Source organism: Camelus dromedarius, chromosome X, assembly GCF_036321535.1.
Source record: "Camelus dromedarius isolate mCamDro1 chromosome X, mCamDro1.pat, whole genome shotgun sequence".
Taxonomy (NCBI): domain Eukaryota; kingdom Metazoa; phylum Chordata; class Mammalia; order Artiodactyla; family Camelidae; genus Camelus; species Camelus dromedarius.
In genome coordinates, this window is record NC_087472.1 from 98,740,637 (window position 1) to 98,759,028 (window position 18,392).

Genomic DNA, 18,392 nt, shown 5'->3' on the forward strand with positions numbered 1-18,392 from the left:
GTATAGCCACTCTGGAATTTTTTAAAAATTTTTTATAAAATTAAACATGCAGCTACCATAGAACTCAGCAGTTGTCTTCCTGGGCATTTATCCCAGAGAAATAAAAAGTTATGTTCACACAAAATTCCATACATGAATATGTAGCATTGTTTATAATAGCAAAAACTGGAAAAAATGGACCATAAATATACTATTTCCACTGAAAAAATGTAAATATATCAAATACCAAATATAAATATACTATATGTAAAAAAATCTACAGAAAAAAAGTGAAAGGATGGAAAAGGGTATTCCATGTAAACATTAGTAAAAAGAAACCTGGAGTGGTTATATTAATATCTGACAAAGTAGATTTTAGAAAAAAGGAAAATTTCCAGGGATAAAAGAGGGACATTATATAATAATAAAAGGCTTTAGTTACCAAAATGTCATGACAATCCTAGACATGTATGCATCTAACCACAGAACTCTAAAAATACATGAAGCAAAAAGTGAGAGACAGGAGAAATAGATAAAATCTACAATTGTACTTGAGGTCTTCAATATACCTCTCTCAGGGATCAGTAGAACAAGTAGACAGGAAATCAGCAAACTTAATAGAAGATTTGAACAACAGTATCAGTGAACTTCACCTAATTGACATTATACAAAACTATATTACAACAACAGATTAGGAATTCTTTCTATGTATGTGAAACATTCATTAAGATAGACAATATTCTGGGCAATAATGACACCTTAACAAATTTTAAAAGATTAAAAATGATAAAAATTATATTGTCTGACCATAATGAAATTAAACTAGGCATCAATAACAGATTTGAAAAATCTCTAAAGAATTAAGAAATTTAAAATAGACTTCTAAATAACCCATGGATCAAAGAGGAATTCTGAAGATAAATTAAGGAATTATTGTGAACTGAATGAAAATATAACACTTCAAAATTTGTGGAAAGTAAAACAGTGCATAAAAAGAGATGTTTAGCATTAAATAAAAGGCCTCAAAAATTTTAAGCTTCCAAAATAAAGAACAAGAAAAATAAGAAAAGTAAGCCCAAAGCAAGCAGGTGAAAGAAAAGAATAAAATGCAGAAATCACTGAAATTGAAACAACAAAATAATAGAAAAAAGCCCAATGAAACCAATGCTGACTTTTTGAAAAGGTCAATCAAATTGATAACCTTCTAGCCAGACTGAACAAGAAAAGAAAGAGAAGATACAAATGACCATCAGGAAGAAAGGAAGGAGCATCATTATAGACCTTACAGACATTAAAAGGATAATAACAGAATACTACAAAAACCTCTATGTCCATAAATTTGACAAATTAGATTTAACGAACAAATTCCTAGAAAAACAAAAAACTCATTTGTAAAATACAGAATGGATAACCTGTTACAGCTCTATATCTGTTTTTAAAAATTGAATTTGTAGCTAGCAGTGTTCCCCCAAAGAAATTCTAGGCTCAGATGGTTTCACTGTTGAATTCTACTGCATATTTGAGGAAGAAATAATACCAACACTACAGTTATACCAGAAAATAGAAGAGGAGGATTCATATCCTGATATAAGACACAAAGATATTACAGGAAAAGAAAACCATATACCAATATCCCTTGTGAACAAAGATGTAAAAATCCTCTACTAAATATTAGCAAGTTGAATCCAGCAATGTATTAAAGGGATCATCTATCATGACTAGGTCAGGTTTACCCAGGAATGCAAGACTGGTTCAAAAATTGGTGCTTCTGCACTTTGGTTAGAATGCAAATCAGTATACCCACTGTGGAAGACAGTATGGAAGTTCCTCAAAAAATTAAAAATAGAGCTACCATATAATCCAGCAATCCCACTTCAGGGTATATATCCAAAGAAAATCACTATCTCAAAGAGATATCTGCACCCCCAGGTTCATTGCAGCATTATTCACAATAGCCAAGACATGGAAACAACCCAAGTGTCCATCAATGGATAAACGGACTTTACAAAGAAGCTCCTAGACCTAATAAGTGAGTTTACCAAGGATACAGAGTCAATATAAAAAGTCACTTGTATTTCTATATACTAGCAGTGAATGATTAAGAGTCAAAAATTGAAAAAACAGTACCATAACGTTGAAATACTTAGGTTCAAATCTAACAAAATGTGTGCAGAATCTCTATGGTGAAAACTAAAACACTGATGAAAGAAATCAAGAATACCTAATAATTGAGTTCTGAACCCAATTCCAATGGGTGGAGGGAGGTTTTTCCCTCACACCATCAAATAATTCTCAAGACACCAGGTATGTGTCCTTCAATTCAACTCAGTCCTGACACTATCTACCTGGAGATGATAGCAGATCCCACATTTAAGGTTTCAGTCCCATAAGACTGTACTTACCACAGTTAAGATGCCAGTTAAACACCTGTGCTTCTGACCAACCGGCTATAGATCTTAGGTTCCAGCAACCTCCTCCATGGGTTCAATTAATTTGCTTGAGCAGCTCACAGAACTCAGAGAAACATTTTACTTACTAGATTACCTGTTATAAAAGGATATAATTCAGGAACAGACAAATGGAAGAGATGCATAGGGCAGGGTATGGGGAAGGGATGTGAAAATTTCTGCCGTTTCTTTGCATGCCACTTTCCCCAATTCTCCACATGTTCACCAACCTAGAAGCTCTCTAAACTCTGTCCTTTGGGGTTTTTAATGGAGGCTTTATGATATGGGCATGGTTGATTAAATCATTGGCCATTGGTGATTGAACTCAATTTCTAGCCCTTCTCCCCTCCCTGGAGGTGGGGGTTGGATAAGGGATGGGTGGGACTTCAACCCTCTAGTCACAGTGTTGGTTCCTCTGACCTCCATCCTTAGGTGACCTAGAGGCATTCCAAAAGTCACCTCATTAACATAACAAGAGACTCCTTTATCACTCTCAACACTTAGGAAATTACCAAAGATTTCTGGCGCTCTGTGCCAGAAATGGGGGATGAAGACTAAATATATATATTTCTTATATAAGTAGCATTATCACTCCTAAGTAAATGGAGACCTACACCGTGTTCATGGATTGGAAGATTTGATAGTGTTAAGTTGTCAGTTCTCTCCCAGTTCATCTAACGATTCAACAAAATCCCAGTCAAAATACCAGCAGTTGTTCAACAAGCTGACTGAAATTTATATTGAAAGACAAAGTAACTAGAATAGCCAAAACAGCTTTGAAAAAAAAGAACAATGTTGGAAGACTCTCTACTACCTGATTTCAAGACTTACTATAAAAGCTAATCAAGCTAATATGGTATTGGTGAAAGATTAGGCACATAAATCAATGGAACAGAGTAGAGTCCAGAAATCGACTCTCACAAGTATAACCAACTGATTTTTACAAAGGTACAAAAGCATTCAACTGATGACAAATAGTTCTTTCAACGAAGGGTGTTGTAACAATTGGACATCAATATGCTAAAAAATGAACTTTGACCTAAACCTCATACCTTATGGAAAAATTAAATCCAACTGGATCATAAACCTAAAGGTAAAACTTAGAGCTATATAATTTCTAGAAGAAAACATAAGAAAAAAAAATCTTTATGACTTTGGATTAGACAAAAAGTTCCTAGATAAGACACAACAAGAATAATTCATAAAAGAACATATTGAACCACCATCATCTCTCTTCTCATATAAACTTCTAAAAATTCTGAACTCATATCTACTTCTTACCTATCATTTATCAATGAAGTTAATGCAGTCAGCTTTCTGCCTTTACCCCCTACTGAAAATTCCCTCATTATGTGTTATAAAACCTACTAATTATCAAATATGACTGGGCATTTTCAGTTCTTATCTGATTGGGCTTCATTGCTTCATTTGACTTGCTAATAATTCCCTCCTTGAAATTCCTTTCTTCTTGTTGTCTATGCCACTACTCCTCTCTTAGCAGTTTCTCCGTTCTCCCCTCAGGTCTACTCTTTCGGTTTCAACTGCCAAAACATCTGGAGGGATACTTACATATCTAACTCTTAGATATACAATTGCAGTCAGATGCCCCAGCATTATCTTATGAATTCAGCATGTCTGTTTACACTCTTTTCATCCTTTCTCCAAACCACCTCCCCCTTTTTTTCATTCCATAACTCCTTTGCAAGCTGGGCAATCACTTATTTGCCTCAGTTAGGAACCTGGGAGTCTCTTCCTCACAGCCTACATTCCATCAGTCACCAAACCCTGCTAAATATTTTTGGAACTCATCCTCTTTTTTCCAAGTTCAAATCCTCACAATCTTTCATAGATTATTGTAATATTGCTTTCCCTGTCTTTGATAGTATGTTCCTCAAATCCTTTCTCATTCCAATTCAGATGATCTATCTAAAATGCAAATCTAACCCTGCCATTGCTTTTTTTTTTTAACTTGATAATCAGCTTTATTTTGAGGGGTAGGTAACTAGGTTTATTTATTCATTTGTTTATTTTTTGATGGTGGTACTGGAGATTGAACCCAGGACCTCGTGCATGCTAAGCACATGCTCTACCACTGAGCTATACCCTCCCCTCCTGTTATTGCTTCTCTTAAAACACCTCGAGGGCTCCATTTACTTCCAAATTCCATAGTATGGAAAATTTGGCCCTCTGTTATCTAGATCCTGCTTGTCTTTTCTGCCATCTTCTCTCACTCCTTTCTTCACTACGCTTCAGTGATATCTAGATGTTTACATTTCCTCCTACACACCATGTTCTTTCTGTTCTTTATGTTTTTGCTCAAACTGTCCTTTCTGCCTCACTGCTTCCTATTCATTCTTTAAGACTCAATTTAGGAAACCTTCCCTGAACCTTCTGGGCTGGAATAGGTGCCCTCCCTCTGATATCCTGTAATATCCTGTGGTATAACTTTATCTTCCATGGCAGGAATCTGTTTAATCAATTAGAATGTGTAGTATTTTAAAACTTGGATTTATTTCTTATTTATCATTGTATCCACAACATTTGCCACACAACCTCCTTTTTTTTTTAATTTTTAAAAAATATTTTATTTATTTATTATTGAATTAGTTAATTTTTTTTTAATTTTCTATTTTTTTGGGGGGGGAGATAACTAGGTTTATTGATTTTTTAGAGGAGGTACTGGGGCTTGAACCCAGGACCTCATACATGCTAAGCATGCATTCTACCACTTAAGCTATACCCTCCCCCCAGCACACAACCTCTTATTCAGTAAATGTTCATCAAATGAATTGAATGAGTGGTTGTTGATTTTACTTCTGTGAAGCTGATCTCATCAAAGTAATTGACCCCTTAACAACTTTATAATAGCTCTCATTTTTTGGACATTAAGGAGCATAAAGTGTGGAGTACTGGTTTTGAAATTAAGCTTGTGAAAAAGTACCATTCCAAATGATAATAAGGGCAAGAACTCAAATGAAGAAAGTATTTTCACCCTCTGTATTTCCCCATGAACTTGGTATAGTAGTCTGGTCAAATAACTGATATTGCTCTATTGGTAATAGCAGTGTTCTGAAGCATAGGTAATCCTCTGTACAAACCAGCATTTATTGAGTGCATTATCTAGAAACTGAGAATACAAAGATAAAAAAGATTAGTTCTCAAAGGAGCTCACACTTTCTTGGGAACTAGAGAGAAATGAGCAAATAATTGGGAAGAGTAACTTAGTTTGGCTATGGGGTAGGGAGGCAGAGTTGATGGATGTTTTTCCTTCCGTATGTCTGCTTAGCATCAATCTGTTTCTAGTTACAGACTCACCATAACAAATCAATGTATTGTTCAGGAGGAAAACAGCCAGGGATTGTGCATGTTTAAGAAAAAACTTTAAACTGCTACTGGGAAAACAACAAACAAACAAACAAACAAACAAAAAAACACAAGCCAAAAAAAAAAAAAAAACCCAAAAATGAAAACCCAAGTAACCAAAACCCCAAAACAATCTTAGAGCTCATGTCTTACAGATGGTGAATCAGTAACATCACCATTCTAGAAGAAGGACAAGTCCTGATTCATCAATGATTGTATTGGTAAAGAAGTAATTGTTTTACTAATGAGGGCCTGGAATTAAACAACTATTATTAGAGCCTCTGGTTTGGACTTTTTTGGGGCATGAGTTATTTCCCAGGGTTGAAGCAGTCATCATAAACTCTATGTGAAAGAAATACAGAAGATGGATAATTATTCCACTCTCTTTTTCTAAAAGACAATTATTAAGCTCTGTCACCAAGCATCACACTTCTCTTTCAATTAGGTCAAGTCGTCTCTGCAGAGCAACCAAAACACACGTTCATTCATTTTGCCAGTAAACTTGCAGAATGATTGTATAACTTTTCATTTTCTATGCCTCTGTTTTAATTTGAAGAAAACAAAATTATTATATACCAGATAACTGTTTTCCATTAAAAGGTATTTCTTTAAACAATATAATTTGTGCAAAGTCAAGCAATCTGTCTTCATCAAACAGGCAATTTGATTTGTTATGTGATATTTTTAAAAATTAGGTCAAGCAACCAACTTAGATTTTTTCTTTAGTTAGTCCCAAGTAAAACTACCGGGATTCTTTAAAAAACCTACCTCTCCTCTATGTATGCTGTACATAATAATTTTTTTAATGAAATCTCTTTTTTAAAGAGTATTCTTGGCAAAGGAAGAAAGTTTACGTCTGGTAACCACCAGCTGCCCTACCTCCTGTGTGTAAAGTTTAGAATTTCAATCCCTGATTGATGCCCAAGTCCAAATACCTATGCCAGTATATCAGAGTGTGACATATTTCCCTCTCACCCACCTTCCAAATCAACTGTGTCTTCTTACCACTCATCTACCACCTTTCCACTCTCATTCACAGTTCTGGAAGGATTCAGTTCTGAGCATCACCACATGAAAGTCAACATACAATATGTATAGTGAATTGTTTAATAAAGAAACTAACAGAATTAATATAAAGCTTGGAAAGAGGAGAAAGTATGATGTAAAGCTATAGTCAGAACAACTGAGGCCTGAGAAAGATGGGGAGAATGATGTGCCAGTCAGGGTCCAGTGAGGAAAACAGAAACTATGCTAGGTGTTGGAACAAGGCTTTTAATACAGAGAAATGGTAACCTATGTGCTGGAAGGCTGAAAGAACATAAGGGGAAGTTGAAATAGCCATTCAAATAATAGTAACTTTTAAATTAAAATAGAGAAAAGAAAAACAAAAGAGAAAATAGTTAATATGTTCATAACAACTAAGGAAGTAATATGCATAGCTGCTACATTCTTATTTCTGTAACAAGTCACAAGGTCATGAGGTCATAGTTGATATTTATAACTTCTCTCTTCCACTACCCTTTCCATGTTTGCTTTACTGCCAGCCAGAAAATCAGTCAGTTGGGTCTTTACGTGGTAAGGGAATCCCAAATTTCATTCCTGAAGGGTTTGAGTCCTTAGTAGTTCTTTCTTAATTGAGTTGCTCTAGTTTTCTATTAACTTTTACTATTGGACATGGCAATATGAACTGGAACCCCAGAGAATCCCTTGAATTATAGACATTGTCTCTTGTTTTTGTAGAAGTTTCCTTTGGTAATGCAGATTGATCACCCTAGCCCTTATTTGCCTTTTGGTCAGTGGTTTGAAGAGCCCCAGATGACCAGGTAATGGTCTCACCTTCCAATTAAATGGAAACATTGTCCTCTCAGATAGACAGTAGAACCCCAAGTTGTGTTATTAGACATAAGAGAAGCAGGAACCACTATCACTGCCACCTCTTGTAATTCTAGGATTCTTGTATTCTGAATCTGTGAGAGAAAGAACATCATGTATTTGTGATTGGCTCAAAGCACTCCACATTCTGTAGAATACTGTACTAATCTCACCAGGTATATTTTTTGAGCTACAAGTGTGACTCCCAACTGCTGCTGTAGTCTTCAATAGGCCTTTGCAGATAGGTAAGGTGTGTTAGGTTTTGTTTTGTTTTGCTGCATAACAACTGATTCCATACTTAGTGGCTTAAAACAACACCCATCTATTAGCTCACCGTTCTGTAGGTCAGATAGCTGGCATGGTGTGGCTGAGTTCTTTGCTTATGGTGTCACAAGCTGAAGTCAAGGTGTAGCTGGACTGATTTCTCATCTGGAGGCTCTAGGGGAAATTCTCCTTCCAAGTTCATTCTTATTGTTGGCAGAATTCAGTTCTTTGCACCTATATGAGGGACACTGCTGTTTCCTTGTTGGCTATCAGCCAGATGCTGTTCTCAGCTCCTAGAGGCTGCCTGCATTCCTTGCCATGTGGTCCCCTACATTTTCAAGTCAGCAAGAACAGGGTTGAATTCTTCTTATGCTTTGAATCTCCAGCTTCCTCTCTTGCAACCAGTGGTAGAAAACCGTCTGTTTTAAAGGGCTCCTGTAATTAGGTCAGGCCCACTCTGATTTCTTAAAGCCCACTGTGTCAAATAACATAACCTAATCACAGGGCTTTCATTCACTATATTCACAATCTTGGAGATTATACAGGGTGGTATATACCAAGAGTTGGGGGATATTGGGGAGCATCCTAGAATTCTGTCTACCACAGAAGGCAAATCCATAACAAGAATGTCTATTCCAGTGAGAAAAGTTGCTCTTTTTTTCATGATGGAAATTGCCTCATATAATAAACCTGCTTGCTGATCCAACTGAGGAATGGTGCCATGTTGGGAGCTCCTGTTGTTTAGACTGCCGAGTGGGGTGACATTTGGATGGTGTTTGAACTTCTGGTGGCAGGTGCTCCAGAGCTAGTGCTCAGCTAGTATTGGGGATCTGGGAAATGTAGTTTGCAGCTTCCATGCCCCACCATCACAAAACAAAGTTAAAAGAGTAAATTTGAGACTGAAAGGACAATAGTTAAATGACCATCATGAATATAGATATCTCATGTTAATAAGGAAACAAAAGCATAGACTCTTCTCCATATTTTCCAGAGAGGATTTATAATGCAGTATAATGTCCCTCCAGCATTACTCAACCATTGTATACCATCTACTATATTACTTTATTTTGAAGCTTCTGCTCTTATTCTTTCTCCCTGGCTCAGCTTAGGTGCTTAGCTATTTTCCTCTAACTACTCCCTAAGTCTTCAACCTGGTAAACAGGTTTCACCTTTCCTTTATAAATGATCTTCTTATAAGGTGGCATTCATACATAAAAAAATAATATAACTACAAATGAGTGATATTTCTACATAACTCAACATACAGGTGGGTGATATATAAATACAAGTGGGTGATATTTCCAAATAACTCAAGATTTTTTTTGCTACACATTTCTTTTTGCTCCATGGTGCTCCAAATTAAATCAGTGATATATATATATATATATATATATATATATATATATATATATATAGCCACAGTAGAGGTTTTTATACAGCTGAATTAAAGTTCCTGATTGATTGATGTATCATTTAGAATAGTCTAGATTATGCTACAGTAACAAAAAAGCTCACATCTCAGTGGCTCAATCCAGAAAAACCTTATTTCTTGTTCATATTAAATGTTGAACATGAACAGGTAGAGAGAAGGATCTCTGTTTATTGCAGTCAGTGACCCAGGTTGATGGAGGCTCCATCTCAACATATGCATCTATAATTAGGGCTATTGAAATAGGACGCAGCAAAATGCACACTGGCTCTTACTCCTGCCCAGAAGTGACATATTACTTCCTCTTGTATTTCATTGGCCAAAGCAGATCTTATGCTAACCCTAACTTCAAAACAGGTGGGAAAGTTCATCATACTCTGTTTGTAAAAGGAGAAATGAAATTTGTGTACAGTCTTAATGGTTACTTATATTTTATTTTTTGACTCACGGCAATAATCTTGAAAGCTAAGCAAGTACCTGAGTTTTTTGTGGAAAAAGAAGTAGGAGAGATTGGGTATCAAAAGTCTAAAAAGACTGAGGACCCAAAGCATGAAACTTTTAGCCTAAAAGCTGGTTATCACTGAGAGAAACTGATATTGAGATGGAATAAGGAAATAAAAATAACAGTTAGTCATTGGTGTGTATCTCAGAGGGTAAGAAAAAAAAAATCTGAAGATGATTGAATTAACAAGATTAAGTTTTATGCTATCATTGGAACTAGAGAACTAGAAATCTGGGTTATGTTTAGTTTCAGAACAGCAAATAAAGTTCCATGTTCACCTACCTAATTTCTCTGATTGTGTACATTTCTTAGCCACTTTATACACTTTATGAATTATTATGGGTAATATCACACACAATCTTACAAAATACACAGGGTAGGTGTTATTTCCTCTATTTTATACAGTTTTTACATAGGTAAATCTGAGGCTCAGAGACTATAAAGGACTATGCTATGGGCATAAAGCTTTAAGTGCTGGAGCTTAGATCAACTCTTAGTTGTTGTGATTCTTAAAATTTTACTCTACTCTCCTTATTTTGGTAATTTTTGATAAAATATATCTTATACTTGAGAATAACTTCAAAGTATTGGCAAATTGACTTTGTTTCTCTACCTTGAAAAGATTAATTTAGCTTTGTATGGTGAAGATGGAAAGAAAACCCTCTCAATGATTAAAAGACTAGAAAAATGTAATAAGCACTCATTTATAGAATGTGTTATTTTTTCAAGTGCTTATAATTTCATACAAGAAAGAATTCAGAGAATCATATATTTTAAAAAGTATTTTAAAATACTTAATATATTCAGATGGAACAAAATTCAAGTCGTACTAAAGAGTATATGGTGAAAAGCAAGTCTCTCTCCAACCCTTCATGAGCCACTCAATTTCCTTCTTGATATAATCACCATTATTAGTTATTTGTTTCCTTCCAAAGAAACATCATGGACTGTTAAAGATAAGCCTCAGGAATAATAAATAGTATACTAAAGCATCTTTTCTAATTTTTTCCTATTACTCAATTACATTTAGAACATTCCTTCTATTAGACTGTCACCTTCTCAGGGGCAGATACAGTAGCATTACTCATCTGTCTATCTTCAATGTTAGTTAACATACATTTTTGCCATTATAGGAAATATTTATTCAATTAATACTGGGATAATTTAGACAAAACAACCTATTTCCAGCAACATTTGAGGAGGTCAAATCGTTTAAGATAATGGCTAGGTATTTGCCCAGTCTATGATAAATGTAATGATGATATAAGACTGCATATATTATTAACATCTGTTTCCTTGTCTCTATTCCCACTGCTGTCCTATTCGAGGTCCTTTTTACTCCTTACTTTTGGTAAGGTATCCTAACAGGCCACTTTCTCTCCATCCTTCTTGCATTCTTCTCTCCCATAAATTGCCTGTATACTGCTGCCAAGTTATTCTCCTAAATCTACAGCTTTAATCATCTCACTTTATAAACCTATTCCTAAATTCTAATGGCTCCCACTGTCTATCAATATAAAGTTTAAACTCTTTTGTACAGCAAGCCACTTCCAGTTTGACTTCAAATTACCTTCCCAGTGTTATCGCCAGAACTTGTGTGCCCAATTCCATCAAATTGGACTTCTTACATTTCCACTAAATAAAAATTGATAAGGTCCAGTATCATATGAGAAGATATGATGGTTTTTTTTAAAGAATATTAATTTCTCTCATCAAAAAATTAATTTATAGTTTATAATTTATAGTTTAATTTTTTCATACTCAATGAATAGGTAGCAGAAAGATAAACTAAACACTTCAACTGAGATGTAGAAAAAATAATGCAGACCTTCACATTCTATATTAGCATGACTTAGAAGACTTATAATTAAGTCCGTTTTACTTTTTAAAAATAGTATGAATTCTTCTGGCCTTAGCATGTTTTTATAAACTAAAAAAGAACAATATTCTTGAAATACTCTTTTTTCTGTGGAGACGCACTAAGTTTTCTGCTAACTCTTACTTCATTACAGTTGCCACATTTCTTTATGCACTATTCTCCAGATTTGAGCATTTCCTTCTAAAGGTTCAAGAAGCTTGTCTAGAGAGAATTTACTTTCAAAACTTAATGCACATGAAACTTGGAAAGCCATTTACCAATCCAATAGTGAAAGAATGGTACTCTTGAGATTTTGCAGATTTTCTTTCACCTTCTCTTAAATTTCTTTGAATCACTAGTAAGGTGATTTTGCTGTGCTTGTGAACAGAATCACTCTTAAAAAAACCTAAATGTATACTCTAATTCACGTGGATTCTAGAAGAGCTCAGAATTTGCTTCTTCCATTTTCTCTATACAATAGTTACATTTAAGGTTAATACCTGTCAGATGATCTCAGTGGTGGGAACCTTCAAAAGAACAGGAAGATATATTTTCATATGCCTTTATCCCCTTAAGTATGAGTGGGTTATTTTTCCCCAAATGTCTATCAGAGGTAGAAAGGATAAATAAACTTTAGTACAAATACTATATAGTGACGAGAATGAATCAGTTATTGTTACACCCAATGTGAGTGAATGTCACAAACTACCCAGCAAATATTATAGCTTTACCAGTACCTGAGAGGCCCCATAATTCATGAAGAACGAGTCTTCTGATTCCTGTTTTTTGAATGTTGAAGAACACTCTTATTCAATACTTCCCCTGCACACAACCATTTGTTTTGGAGAGGTTAAAAGAGTGCTTCACTATTGTCTTCAGGATCTCCTCCAAGTCTCTTACTCCTTTTCTATAAAATTTGATGCTGACCTTTTTGGTGTTCATGCATGAATAGGCAGCCTGGTTGACAGTAATTGTGAAATACCTCAATCATGAGATTCACTCTAATTACAGAAATGTAAAGTGTTAAAATATGTGTGCTTTGGAATTGATGAGATTGATAGTCAGTTTTATCCTTGAAACTTTATTATCTATGAGAATTCTTTAAGCCTAGGTTGATGTTGCCTTCCTATAGTGAGCATTTCCCAGTTGCCTGGGGGCAGTTCCAACCTTGAACTACTTTAAATTATATACTTTGCTCAAGATATTTTTTGGTCATGCAGGTAATATGAATTTGGACTACAAATCCCTGGGTTAACTAGCTTGTGATTATGAATGAGTTCTCAGGGGAGTTTTTTTTTTTTTTCCATTCAACCCAGCGTGTCAAGGTTAAGATCAGCAATCTTTTTTTTTTTTTTTTTGCTGTCTCTTCTATAATGTAGTGTGTTTAGTTTAGTTTAGTTTTGATCTGATTTTTCTTTCTCATTTACCATTACACCTTTGGATTCCATCTTTATGAGGAGTTTCTTGGCATCTGGGCATCTGAACTTTATCTCCTGTCCCCCTTCCATGTCTGTGCAGCTGTCAAGGCAAAAGGTTAAAGTGTCTAGGATTCAGTAGAAACTCTCAGGTTGAGGCTGACTTTGATATTAAGTTAAATACAAGGTTTCACTTTGTTTTACTTCTACAGAATTCTTCCTTTTGTATCAGCTCATCAATGCATTTAAAAAGATTTTTTTTGTTTTTTAGTTAAGAGGTTGATCAGGGTAACTAGTCTGCCATCTGACTATCCTGGAAACTCATTCATTGATTCATTCAGAATAATAGCTTTAGGATAAAAACAAAATATCTGTCATAATACAATTGTTGCAATGAAGTCTTCACTATAGTGAGAAATAACTGTTCTAGATATTTCTTTAATTTTGGGAACTACTGTAGCATTGTTCTTATCTTAAGTTTTAGCTTAGATATCAAAGTCATTGGTGGAAATGGAAAATCTTGACATAGAAAATCTCAATATTATTTTTCTGGGTTTTCAGAATTAGGAAGACAGCCTAAGCCTTTATTTTCAAATCATCTGTCTGGTTTTCATAACTAATTTAAGATTTAGATTTAATGAATATTTTCTGATCCAGAAGAGATGCTCAGTACTATCACAGTTTTTGTTTGTATTAGTTGCTGTTTATTTAAACTCTTTTGATTTATGGTTTGCGCTAAGTCAGATGACCTACTGCCCATCACAAAATTGGCACATCTTTCAGTGTACCTTAGTTCCATCTAAAGTCAGTTATATTAAGGTTTAATCTATATTATCTGAATCTTTAGAATATCAAACTATGCAGTCATAAATTAAAATAGGCAGCATAGCTGTGAAATGCAAGACATCGACAAGGATAGACCAATCTGTTTGTAGCAATTAGACATACAGAAAAGTGTTTGTTTGCTTGGCTAGGTATAGAATTCTCAGCCAGGCTGATTATTTTGAATATACATAAGAAAAACAGTGGATTTTAGGCTATATCTATACCCAGTGAAAAATGCAATTGCCCAGAAGTGAGTACAAGTATTATATTTCTGTTTACTCTGGGGCAAACTGGTGGTTAAACTAGGCAGTGAAAGTAAAGAAAATTTATAGCCCTTTTTGCTGACTCATGGCACATTTTTTGCATAAGTAGGTATGTTAGTTAAGGAGACAGAGCTGTTAATAGCAATAGGTTTTGCATTTGTGGCTAGATTAGGTTAAATTCTTTTGTTAGGTGTGCTGCTGCTTTTATAGTACTCATCAAGCTTATAATAATGTGTTACCAATTTTTCCACTAGACTGTGAAGTCTTTGAGGGGAGAGCACTTGGCTGTTGTTTCCTTCTGTAGCTCACTGCCTGTCACATTGCTATGTACTGAGTACACAGACACATAAATTCATATATTTATTTTTATGTTTATGATTCAGTTGTTACAACTGAGAATTGAAGGACAGTCTTTATAGACATTGGGTGGAGAAGGAACTGTTTATCAAGCGTCCTTTCCCTCTCCTCAATTACTGTCTCCCCCACCACCACACACTTGAAAATAATGTGCATGATCATCATTCAGTTCAAAGGACAAGACAAAATACCCAGTTCTGAGTTTTCAGTGCTAGGCATTGAATTAGTGATACCAGGAAGATCCTCAGCTCTGACAGTGAAGGATTCAGTGTTTCAAATCAGCAAAGCAGAATGTAATTCTAAGCACAAACTACATTTCACTTCCAATCTCTCTCACCATAGAATATAAAAATTTAAAAATAAAATTTGAAGAATGTATATTTGGCAGCAAAGTAAATTCCATTTGATTGACAAGGTAACTCCTCTATCAGGCAAAACTCTAAAGTCAATTTGGTCAAAAGTAAATTTTAAAAAAATTAACAGATCTGTTAATCTTCTCTTTTTTATTCAAACACGTAACTGTCAGCTTCATTTTTTTGCCACTTGGAGATCTCCTTTCTGGAACCCACTGTCCTCCTCTTCCTGACTGGTTGCTTTTTAGGTTTGTTGCCCAGTCCTCTTTTGGAACTTCCCTTTAGTATCATCCTGGGAATTTCCTTCATCCCTTTCCTGTGTGGAGTAATTTCTCTCTTGGAGCCCATATCTTCCTCTTTCTTGGTTTATTCTTCTTTTGGTGGTGTACATTCTCCAGTAGCTTTTGGGTAAAGGAGACTTTTTAAAATTCTTATCTGTCTGAAAATGTCTTTAGACAACTGTCACATTAGATTGGTTATATATAGAAATCTAGGTTGGAAATAATCTTCTTTCAGAGTTTTGAAGGCAATGTCTTCTTCTAGCTTCCAGTATTGTTTTAAGAACTGCAATGCCATTCTAATTTTTGATCTTCTGTAAGTGCACTGTATTTTCTCTCTGGAAACTTTTGGAATCATCCTTTTATTTTCATGCTCTGAAGTTTTACTACAACATGTTTTGATATGAGTCGCTTACTTGTTGTGTTGAGCACTTGCTGGGTCCTTGAAGAAACTTTTGCTCTTCGGTTGTGGGAAATTTTCTTGTATTATTTCTTTGATCATTTTTCTCCTCTGTTTTCTTTCCTCTCTCTGTATCTCTTATTTCTCATAATAGACCTGCAGCATGGAGTCTGATTTTTTTTGTCTTTCTATTGTCTCTTTATCTTTCTGTGCTTTCCTCCTTAGATTTCCTCAACTCTGTCTTCTAATTCTTCTATTTGTATTTTTTATTAAGTAAATAGGATTTTTTGTGCATGAATTCCAAAGTTAACCTTAAACATATTCAATCTTATATTTTATTGTTAAGATATAGTAACTCTTAATCAGATACTTTGTATTTTAATCTTTAACTACTTTTTCTGATTACAGAAGCATTACAGGCTAGATTAAAAACAACAAAAACAAAAGCTCAAAGAACACAAAGTGTATAAATAGTAAAAACTGAGAGTATCCTATAATCCTATTACCTAGTAAGAAACTCATTTAATATTTTTCTATGAAAATTTTTATCTGTGTGTAGTCATACCATGGATACTGTTTTATAACTCAAAAACAATATGCTTGGACATTTTCAAGGTCTCTATTTTTAAAATGACTGTACAATATTCCATTTTGTGGATGTACCATTATTTATTTAAGTGTTCCTTTATTGAGGGTTATTTGAGATTTTCATAATTTTTTTGCTTATACAAAATTGTGCAGTGAAAATCCATGTACATAAATCTTTGTACAATTGTATGATTGAATCTGTGGGATAATTTCCTAGAATTGCCATAACTGGGGTCAATGGATAAAGTTCTTAAATTTTTAGCATACATTTCATAATAATTTAACAGTCACTTTGCTGCTTTAATTGATACTTAAGGTGGCAGAAGAACTGCTTTTTCTTCTATAATCAGCATTGTACTTACTCCTGATTTCTTACTAAATAACAAGCAATTGCAATAATTACCATCTTAATTGGTTATGAATCGATTGCAGAGCCTACAGAATGTGTATAAATAAAGACAGACCAAATAAGTCATGGCATGACTGGCTCATTACCCTAGTGGCATAAACTTTATTATGAAATATCTGAAGTGTACATATTCCCATTTAGATGCTTCACCAGCCTAGAAATAAGATACAATGACTTACCAAGAGAATGAAAGTGGAAATTACCTATTACCCAGATTATTCTCAAGGAAGGATGTATCCAAAGTTGTGGATCATTTCTGTGCAGATATGTAGAAAGTTTGCTTTTTCCAGGGTGTTAAGGCAGCACTCATGCACCAAAGGTTGTTCTTGATTACAGAAAATCCTGGTCTATCTTTGTGCTTTTCAGATAGATGACATCCTATATGCAGGCCAGGAACTCCAGTCCCTACTAACCTATTTTTCCATTTCTAAAATATGTGTAAAGTGGTGAAGTACTTATTGGTATTGAGAAATAACTAATGAACATGATTACCCAACATGCTGAAAGCATAAAGGGCCATTGAAATCTAAATAAATGTATAAATAAATAATACATTTCTGCTAAATTAAACCCTGTTTTATTTAAAGTATATGAGACAATCAACTATAAAAAAAAAATCTTTTTTCTTCAATACTTAGTGTATTTTAGCCTTTCCAAATATTCAGCATAATGGTCACTCTTATACGTTTATTATGGCATTTGGAAACATGTTTGAGAATAATTAAGCTTAAGAAATTAAAGAAAACTTTCATAATTCCATTTAATATCACTCTTGAGTTATATATACCAGGTAGCAAACTAGGAAGTGTAATCATAAGAGATAATAATGGCAGAAAATATATGTAGATAGCACAAAGCTTAGTAATTAGAATCATAGTGGAATATTAGGGGAAAATAGGGTTATTTGGGAGCTTATTTCTTACATTTTGAGGATGATGACCTAAAAACACCCAAATGTACCATCTTCCCTCTGCCAGAGAAAAGGTGCTACAGTTTTTTGGACCTTGGAACTGAGCCCTTTGGCTATTTTTTGGCCTGACCATTTTCTTCATTTAGAAGAAATGACCCAAATCATGTTTATCCCATGGTTATTCGTTACTCTTATATAATGATCTAAAAAAAAACTCCTCTTTACTCCTTCTTGAATTTTACCTTTTTTTTTTTTTTTGTCTTTCTCTAGAACCCAAGTTTAGATTCTGCTTTGCTATTGACTTACTCTGTTAGTCACTTTAACTGTGTAGGCATTGTTATCCTTGTCTCTATAATAAAATATTTAAAATGCTTAAATAATACCAAATAATCACTGTGGTCTCTTCCAGTTTTACTTTTTGAGATTATAAAAGGTCAATCCCTCCATAATCCTTCAGTGGCTTTCTACCGCACTAACGATAAAATCAAAACCTTTTTGCACGGTCTGTAAGGCCTTACATGATCAGCCCTGCCTCCATCTCTTCCATCTCATGCCGCAGTCCTGTGCTCACTACAAGCCAGCCACATCAACTTATTACCCTTTTGGGGATTAGCTCAAATAAATATTGCCTTTTCAGAAAGATTTTCCCTGACCCCTTTATTTAACTTAAGCCACCTCATGGAAGTTACTCAGGTGTTACCATATTAACATTTTAATCTCCCTCAAACTCTTTATCACAACCAGTTATTATCTTTGTTTCTTCTCATGCCAGATTAGGATGTTAGCTCCATGGAGATGGTATCTGGTTTATTTTACATTTATTCCTGTATCTTTAGTGCCAACACAGTTCCTGACACGCAAAATGTGTTAAAAAAAATAC